This window comes from Psammomys obesus, unplaced genomic scaffold, assembly GCF_907164565.1.
Source record: "Psammomys obesus unplaced genomic scaffold, mPsaObe1.curated_primary_1811, whole genome shotgun sequence".
NCBI classification, from domain to species: domain Eukaryota; kingdom Metazoa; phylum Chordata; class Mammalia; order Rodentia; family Muridae; genus Psammomys; species Psammomys obesus.
This window is the reverse complement of record NW_026586589.1, coordinates 1,481,402-1,490,838: the sequence shown is the minus strand read 5'-3', so window position 1 is coordinate 1,490,838 and position 9,437 is coordinate 1,481,402.

Here is a 9,437-nt window from a genome sequence, read left to right as displayed (position 1 = left end):
ATAGATAGATAGATAGATAGATAGATAGATAGATAGATAGATAGATAAAAAGTTATGCGTACTTGCTATAGTCAAATTGATCACTGTGATGTCAGGATCGTACACTTGACAGAATGTGGGGTTGCCTGGGAGACGAGCCTCTGAGCATGCCTGTGAGGGTTAACTGTGTAGGAAGGCCATCTTAGTTGTGGGCAGCAGCCTCCCATGGGTTAGGGTTCCTGAACTGAATGAAAAGGCAAAGCAAGCTGTGCGCCAGCATTCATCTCTCCCTCTGCTTCCTGGATGCAATGAGAGTGGCTTCCTCATGCCCCTGCCACCATACCTTATGAGCCATGATGGACTCTGCCTTGGAAATGATATCCCAACGCAACCCTTCCTTGCTTAAATTGCTTTGGCCGGGTATTCTGTTAAACAAGAAACAGTCACAAAAACAACCTCAAACCCCTTTCTCACCCACCTTCCCTTCCCTCTCTCCCTCTCCTTAGGAGTTGCAGCCTATCTTGAAGCAACGACTTCAGAATATCCTCAGAGGACTCTTGTCTGCCAAGCAGTGTCACCAGTTCCTTCTCCAAGACCAGCTTCTGTGGGGCACATGAACTGAGCGACCAGGGAAACCAGCATGGAGCTAGGGCAAGGTTGAAACATGTCCAAACCCAGAAAATCTCAATCTTGAGACTGGCAGGAGTAAGGATTTCTCTCTCCCTGTTCTGTGTCTGAAGGCTCAGGAGCAGTCTCTTGACCCCTACTTCTTCAGTTCTCAAAGTAGCCACGTAACCTAGCACCTAGAATTCCTCTCTGTGCAAATAAAGCATCCACAGCATCTCAGCCCCAGCCAATGATGTATACCCACCCAGAAAACCTCTTCCCACTCCCCAAGGTTCATATAGTCCTTGTCCACCCCAAATAAAATGCACAAGCTGTTTCACTGAATAATTTCTAAGAGAGCTGTAACACTAAAATCCTCGGAGAAGGCCTCTTCCCCACCCCCACCCCACACTCCCAGTGGGACCAGGATCCTGTAGATCCATCCATTCTGGCTCCTCTTCATCCTTCCCAGACTGGTGTACAGACACTCCAAAGGAAATGAGACCAAAGCCACAAGCCAAGAACATTGGCACTGCCCCCTGGTTCTGACTGGCATCAGCTTGGAGAGCACCCCTTTCCTCATAGTTGGAGCCCTTGGCGTGAAAGCTATGGACTCTCACTACTTGGAATGTAGAGATCTTTTGGTTGTGCCTGTACTACTATCTTTCCTGAGATCTGAGTGAGGCTGGGGACTCCTCGGTGACGGTCTCTTCTCCAGTCCAATTTGCCATCTTCAAGCCAGGGCTTGTGAATCCAGCAAAATACTCCCCAGAGGATCCTAAGCCCAATTGTTGGAACCTAGCCAGACTGCCCCCACCCCATGACATACTCTAGGCAGCTCACATTCCTAGGGAGAGCCTCTATACTGTGTCATTTAGTCTTCATCCAACTATGAAGCATAAATTGATCCCACTTCACTGTTGAGGAAACTGAGACTCAGAGAATAGAGTCAGACAGGGAGTTAGTGGCAAAGACAGAATCTCAATCCTGGTCCTTCCAACTGGTCTCTGGACTCCAACAACCTCTATAGGCTGGATTCCTGTCATCCACCAGAGACCTGCGGCAAGAGGGACTCCAAAAGTCAGGATTCCTGTCCCTGCCTAGGAGCTCTGACCGGGGTAGACTTGCCTCTGCTGCCCAAGGACAAGAACAGAGACTTCAGGTGTAAATATCAGTGAATATATGTAAGGCAAAAGGAGACACATGTCTGAGTCAACAGAGCTGTCCTAGAAATAACACTGGACCCAAAACAACCCTGAACCTTAGTCTTTGCTCAGAGCTTTAATTAAATGATGAAGTAAACCAGCTGGGGGATTTGTCTTAGGGATGTCAGCTTTCTCTCCTCCCCCGTATTCCCTCAGTCACTCTCTCTTTTCCTTCCTCTCTCCCTTCTTTTGTTGTTAAAGACAGGGACTCATGTAGTTCAAGCTTGCCCCAAACTCACTCAAATTCACTGTATAGTCAAGGAAGACCTTGAACTTCTGATTCTCCTGCCACTACCTTTCAAGAGGTAAGATTACAGGCATGTATCACCTTCCCTATGGTTCTACACACACACACTATACATACACACATACATATACACACACACCATACATATACACATACATACACCAATACCACATACACCGCACACACACCACACACACGTACATACTTATACACACACATCACACATAAACACATCCATAAACAACATACACACAGCACACACACACACCACACATACACACAAACAGATACATAAATACCACACACCACACTACACACATACATACATATACACAACATACATATACTACACAGACACACACACCCTAGTCTCAGGTCTTCACAAAAATCCTGGATGATGACGAAGACATTTTAAAAGGCCCCCTTAGGCTTTCCCTACCCACCTCAAACTTCAGCAGGGAAACTCTTCCTAAAGGAGCTGAAAAGCTGCTCAAAATTCTTAGACTCTGTCATCAACTATTAGGGTCCACTTTCTCCCACAGGTATTGAATGGCAGAATGGGGTTTCCAGTTGGTTCTACCAGATCTGGGGGTAGGCCAAATCCCATAATGGAATTGAGAAAGAAAAGCTGTCAGTCCCCTGTGGTTCAAAAATTCTTTATGGCCTGTGCAAGTGGCCCGTGCCTGTATCTCAGCTACCTGGAAGGCTGAGGCAGGAGGCTTTCAAGTCCAAAGCCAACTTCATAAACTTAATAAAACCTTGTCTCCAAGTGAAAAGATTTATATGTTTTTTTTTAATTAGGCAGGAATTGTGTCTCACCTGAGGCCCTTAGTTCAATTTCTAGCATGGAAAAAAAAAAATCTTCGTGTATCAGTGTGACACTGAATCCATTACTTGGATGCCCCAAGAGTCTAGTTTTATGTTGGGCCACATAAACACAGGTCTTGTGTTCAGGGGAAAGAAAATAAGGGGTATATCCTCCCATGATGTGTTCAGAGCCAGGTGAGGTCTTGTGGATTCTACACCCTCTCTCATTTTAGGAGGAGTAAGTGCGATCTTTGAGGCAGGTTTACGCTCTTGCTTCCTTCCTAAATGACCCGATTCTAGTCCGTTCCATTCTCAACAGTTGGAATTATCTTATCCTCAGACTCTATCCTCCATCCCCAAGACAGAACCCATGAGAGGAAGCTGGCCTCACTCTTCTCCCTCAACTGATCCAACCTCATCCTGTGAGCCCCGTCCACTGAACACCTCCAGTGCTCACCCACTCTCCTGACCCTTCTGAATCCTGCCCCAGCTTGTGTATAAGCCTCCTATCCAGCTCCCAGCCTGCTCCCTGTTCTCAGTATTTCTTTTCCCTGTTGCCTGTCCATCTCCCCAAAGATCACCCCAGGCCTCACCTGTGCACAGAAGCCCATCTAAACAGAACACTGTGACACCCCTGCCCTCCCCCCTAGCCTGTTGTCTGACCCCTTGCATCCCTCCGAAAGAGGAGCATTTTCCTCTTGCCTTTGAAGGTGCTGTTGGTTTTGACAGAAGCTCTACTGACTTTCTGTTTCCCACCTATAAACCTTCTACACATCCTTCAAAACCAGGCTCAGCTGCCCTCTTCTCGGGAAAGATAGGCAACGTGGTCCTTCTGTGATCTAGACTTACTGGATTTCCTGGTTTACCTCCATTATGTGCTGGCCATACCAAGGCCTCTTCTCTGAGACTGTAAGATCACTGAAGACGGGCCTGATTCCTGTTCGGTTCATCACCTCCAGTGTCCAGCACTGACTTCCACACATAAGGAATACTCATCAGTAAGTGTGTTTAGAACAGAACAAATGCGAATTGCGGGTGTGTGTCCAATGCATGGATGCACACATGTACAAACCTATAAATTTCAGGGTGTGTGATGAATGCGCAGTGGATACATGGAGGAGTGTGTCCGTGACCAGATTCGGGACATTAGGCTGTCTGTGTCAACCATGCATTCAGAGTGGGCACAGGACTTAGGTTAGAGCTGTGACCCTGCCCTCTCCTTGGTCGCTTTCCATATCCTAGAGCATCCTGGTATTCACGTAATTCTGGCATTCGCTCTGATTCAATGCCTCAGACCCCTCTGCCTTTAGCCTACTGGAGATGGGGATTCCCTTCCCTGTTACTAGAAAGCCCTCTGTCTTAAATGACCTAATAGTCACTCAAAGCTTTCCCTTATCCACTTAGGAATCTCCATCTGATTCCTCTAAGTTGTGGATGCAATTTGTATTTCTTCATTTCCTTGTCCCACGTACCACTTCTCCTTCCATTGGAATATCCCAGCCCACTTCTGGTCAAAGTTTCATGCTTATACCATGACCTGAAGACCAGGGATATCTGTGCCTCTCCCACCATCAGAAACATTGTCTTCATTGCCCTCAGCATGGTAGGCAGCCCGCCTCTAAAATCCCAGTCTAGCATCTGCTTCTCAGACCAGTGTTTGTTCTGAGAGTCCCAACTTAGATTTATCAAGAAGCTGACTCTGAGAAGACTAGAGGGTAGACTTCCTAGGTCCTCTTTACTTGGCCTCAAGACCCTGGAGAAGTTAGTAAAGATGGTCTCTGCTGTCATAGAGCTTTTATAAGACCCAGAATCAGGCGTTTCTCTTCACATGAAGAGATGTTTTAATCCACAGATGGCTCTCCTCCACAGAGTGACTCAGAGATCCAGGCTCCCTGCCTATGGTGGATAGAGGCTATCATCACTAGGCAACCCCAAACTCTTCATGATCCTCAGTTTAGCATCCGTAGCCTGAGTGTAGAGGACAGAAAATGTTACGGATGTGGCTCAGAAGTGGCAGCCATCACGCTCTTCATATTTCATGAGCTGGAACACGTGATGCGGCCACACCTGATGGTTAAAAGTATGGGTCCCCGGGAAAGAAGAGGGACACACCAGGCTTTACCTAAAACCTTCAAGGAACAAGTGTTCTCTTCTAGTGTGCAACCAAACTATCCTTGGGTGCCTTACTCTAACCTGAGGTCAACATAGGATGCCAAAGTCAAGTGAAACATTCCATAGTTCTAGTTTTTAGACCCTGGTTTTATTTTATATTTTTTTAACACTCTGGACTTTTCTCAGCCCCGCCCTTCTCTCAGACCCAAGCAGCACCAGCTACAAATAGCTTATGTGAAATTACATAGCATGAGCAGGGGAGAAAGTGGGATGAATTTCAGCTCAAAGCTCAAGCAGCAACCTTATCTCCAGGAGAAAAACCACAATAGCTCTTTTCTTTACTTCATTATTCTCTTGCAGTAGCTATGACAATTTCTTACAATTTTTTTTTTTTAAATTCAAACACTCCAAGGATCAGCAGTGGACAAGTTAATGAGAAACACAATTGTTGCTGTTAGAAGTAAAGAGCTGATCACGGTGAAATGTGAAGGAATTATTGCATTTATCTAGAGTTTGTCAGTTTAAGTGCAGCAAGCTAATGTTGGGGAAACATAAATGGTCTTTGAACCAAGTGAATAACACAGCTGCTTCTTCCTGCGATTTTTTTGTAACAGTTATTAAATTAAATACACATAAGTTCAAATGCCCCTGAGATGATATGTTGAAATACCTTTGGGGAATAAGTCATACTTCCGTTTTGATCGCCAATTTAAGCCTACCTGTTTAAATCCCTTTACTCCAATATACCAATATAATTGAACCAAGAAATTTAGATTCCTAACGGAAAGAGTTTCTTTCCAGGCTAGAAAGAATGGACAATCGCCCTCACCAAGCAAAGACCGCCGCAGCATGTCTTAGGATATAATATATGGTATATTTGATTGAGTGGAGTGTTATCCTACCCACAACCTGAAAGAAAACAGAAAAGGAAATTCTACTCAAAAAGTTGGAATGCCAGGCATGGTGATACATGTCTCTAATCCCTGTACTCAGAAGGCTGGTGCAGGCAGATCTCTGTGAATTCAAAGTCAACGTAATCCACATAGTGAATTCCAGGCCTTCCAGAGGTATGTACTAAAACCCTGTCTCAAAACAAACGAACAACAAACAAAGACAAAAGTATGAAAAACAGGTCTCTGTTAGAACATATTCTCCAAGCCCTATCAACAGAAAAAAAAAAATGCTCGAGGGCCAGCAGTTGTATCCAAAGGCAAGATGAGACACATCTCAAATAGAGAAGTGTCAACCAATTAGAGACATTTGTAGAGGAAATGCAGAGTGGGTACAGTCAGCTTATGGGGTCACCTGGGGATTCATCTGCTCCCATCCATGCCAGCCTGGCCTTCAACCTCCAGAATCTGGGTTTCCAATGTAATCTCTCTGTCAACACCACAGGCAACTCTGTGCATGCAAGGCAAACCACGAGTCTTAGCTCTCTGATGCAGGGTGAAACTATGGAAGCTCTCCCCTCCCAGGTGGGACAGCTCTGAGGCACATGTTTTATGCTGGCCCACAGTTCCCAAGCTGTGGTGAGCTCCAGTCATCCGTGGATGAACTTGCTAAATGGTGCACTTTGAATGGGCTGCCCTGCCTCACTTCTCCCTCCTGTGACGGGTGAAACCTCCTCCCAGACTATGTCAGGATCTGCTCCTGAGGAAATACAAAGTGTGGAACGAACTTAATCTTCTGAAAGGGAAGAGGCAAATCAAATAATGTAGAGTCATTGCTATTGTGAGGTTGCAGAGTGAACAGTGGGCCCTTTAGCTGTCTATGCTAACGTCAAACTAATATGAACATGACAAAGGGTCCATCGACTGAGGAGTCAGTCCTTTAAATGCCTCCACACCATGATATAGACCCTGTTCTCCCTCTCTCTCTCTCTCCCCTTCTTTCTTAGTCTCTCTGTCTCTGTCTCTCTGTCTCTCTGTTTCTCTCTCTCTTTATCTCTCTTTCTCAAAGATACCTCTTCCCTATTTTGGAGGAACATTAAAGTTGAAATATAGTATCTGACAGAATCCATGTCATTCTTGGACACACATAAATCTCTGAAGGAATAATAACAGAACATGTTTTAAAACACCTATTGGGACTAGCGAGGTGGTTCAGCAGATAGTGCAGTTGCCACAGAAACCTCAGGGCCTGGGTTCAATTCCCAGAGGCCATGTAAAGGTAGAAGGAGAGAACTGACTCCACAAAGTTGTCCCTTGACTTCCAAGCACATGCTGCAGCGAAGGTACACCCATTCATGCATGTCAGGCGTGTGCAATAATAAGAAATAAACTTTTAAAAGTCAACTAACGTAAGTGAAGATTTAGTGGTCAAAATAATACCTGCTTCTACATAGTCCCTGCAAACATTCCCTGGAGAAACACATGAGGGGTCTCCAGGAAGTCCTTCTCAAATATGTGTAGTAAGATCCAAACTACATTGTGGCCTGTGAGTGTCAGGAGAACTGGGTAAAAACTGAATAAAACCATTTGCAGCATCTTTGCACCTTTTCTAGAAATCTAAATTCATTCCAAGATAAGACAAGACTCAGCAATACAAACATTGCCTCTGCAGTAGAACTATGCAATCGAGAGATATTTTGAGCAAGAAATGCATATACAATCATCAAAATATCTAAAATAGTAGAGACCAAACAATGGATTGGATGCTGCCAAAATTCAAGGCAGTCATTTGGAAGATCAGTGGGAGTGATTTCCTCAGACTCACAGGAAAAGACGAAAATAGTGAGACAAGGGAGAAGGCTGGAGACTGAACCTCAGAGGCCCAATAAACTACAGTTTTGAATTCTAGAAGGCCTGAATAGACAGATGGGAGAGACATGATAATGGACAAAAGAGCAGATGGAAAATTCCCTCAATTGTAAGAAGTGGTTTTGCTCCCAAGGATGGTGAGTAGTGCTAGTTGGGAAAGCAGAGACAGAAGCTCAGTCTAAGGACCATGCCTGTGCCCTTGGTGTCTGTGCAAATCATGTGTCAGAGAAATGAAAATGGCACTGGCTTGTCCTGTGATTACAATGGAGTAATTGAAGCGAAGGACAGCCCACGATTTCTGGCATGGCTCCCAATGAGCTGGGGGCTTACATAGGTTCAGCACATCTGGGGAGCCATAAAGGAACATGGCCATGTTCCTTTTGTCTGCACAGCTTGGGAAATGAGCAAAGCTAAGGCAGCATGTGAGGGTGTGAGAGGTGAGGAAGGTGGATTAGGACTTGACCCCATTAATCCCATTCATCCCATTTCCCTGCCTCTAACACCTGTTTCTCACCCTACTTTCTGTCCAGTCTGGAAAATATAGATAACCTCAGACACTCTCTCTGCTTTCTCCCAGGGCCATTTTATCTCCAGATGATGACTTCTTATGAGCATCCATAAAAGATGTATATCCACTCCTATCCATCTCTAGAACCTCAATGAAGTCGCCATGGGCTATTTCCACAGGGCTCCAGTATTACCTTCATAGTCCAGCCACTGAAACAGAACTATCCACTAAATACAAAGATACAAAGATGTGGACAAAGTGAGGTGTCACACACTTAAATGCTCACATTGATACAGGTGAGGAGAGCAGTGAAGACTATGGCACCTGGAGAGCATGTGCTCTAAAGACAGGAGAGTTGGTTACTTCTGATACCCAGCTCAAAAAAAAAAAAAAAATATTGACTGAAAGAGATCGATCTTTGAGTTTCTTAAGGAAGAACTGTCTCTTAGATGCAATACCTTGGCTTAAGAGGCATCCTGTTCTGTTTCTAAGCACGGTGAGATGCTTTCTAACCTGCTTTGGTACATCCACAGCTCATAGAATGATGCTCAGGAGCGTTGCTGAGAGTTCAGTGTTGCAGGGAGGTTGCCAGTCAAGCAGGTCTGCAACATGCAAATGTGTCCTCAGAGAATCTCATCAAATCTACCTGGAGCAATGGCCACCTCCATTATTGCCTTAGCTATGGGAAACTGAACTCACAACGGGGCAGACCACGGGCTGCCCTAAGTACACAGTGTTGACACTAAGATCTAGAACTAGGTCTCTCCCATTACGAGGGAAACAGATTCTGCTGTAGGGTTCTGAGTTTCATTAATAGAAGAATTTAAAAACAATCTCGGAAGGAAACTCAAGAACAATTTTGTTTGGGAGAAAAACAGTACAGACAAGCTGAAAATCCCAGCAGCCACCAGGAAGAGGGAAAATGAAGAAAACATCATGACTTTTAAATTAGTCATGGGGGAGGGTCAGAAAAGGCTTCGGGTGTTAAGGAAAGCCTGCCTAGGAGTGCAAAGCCATGGATCTGATTCAAAGGGTGCCTGATTCTAGGCTTTTGTGTCCTGAAGCAAAGGGCTATACCAGGGACAAATGGCTATACATACAAAAGAGACAGCTTATTAAGAAATGAAAGCAGGGCCATGGTACTATATACCTTTAATTCTAGCACTCCAGAGGCAGAGGCAGAGGCAGAGGCAGAGGCAGAGGCAGAGGCAGAG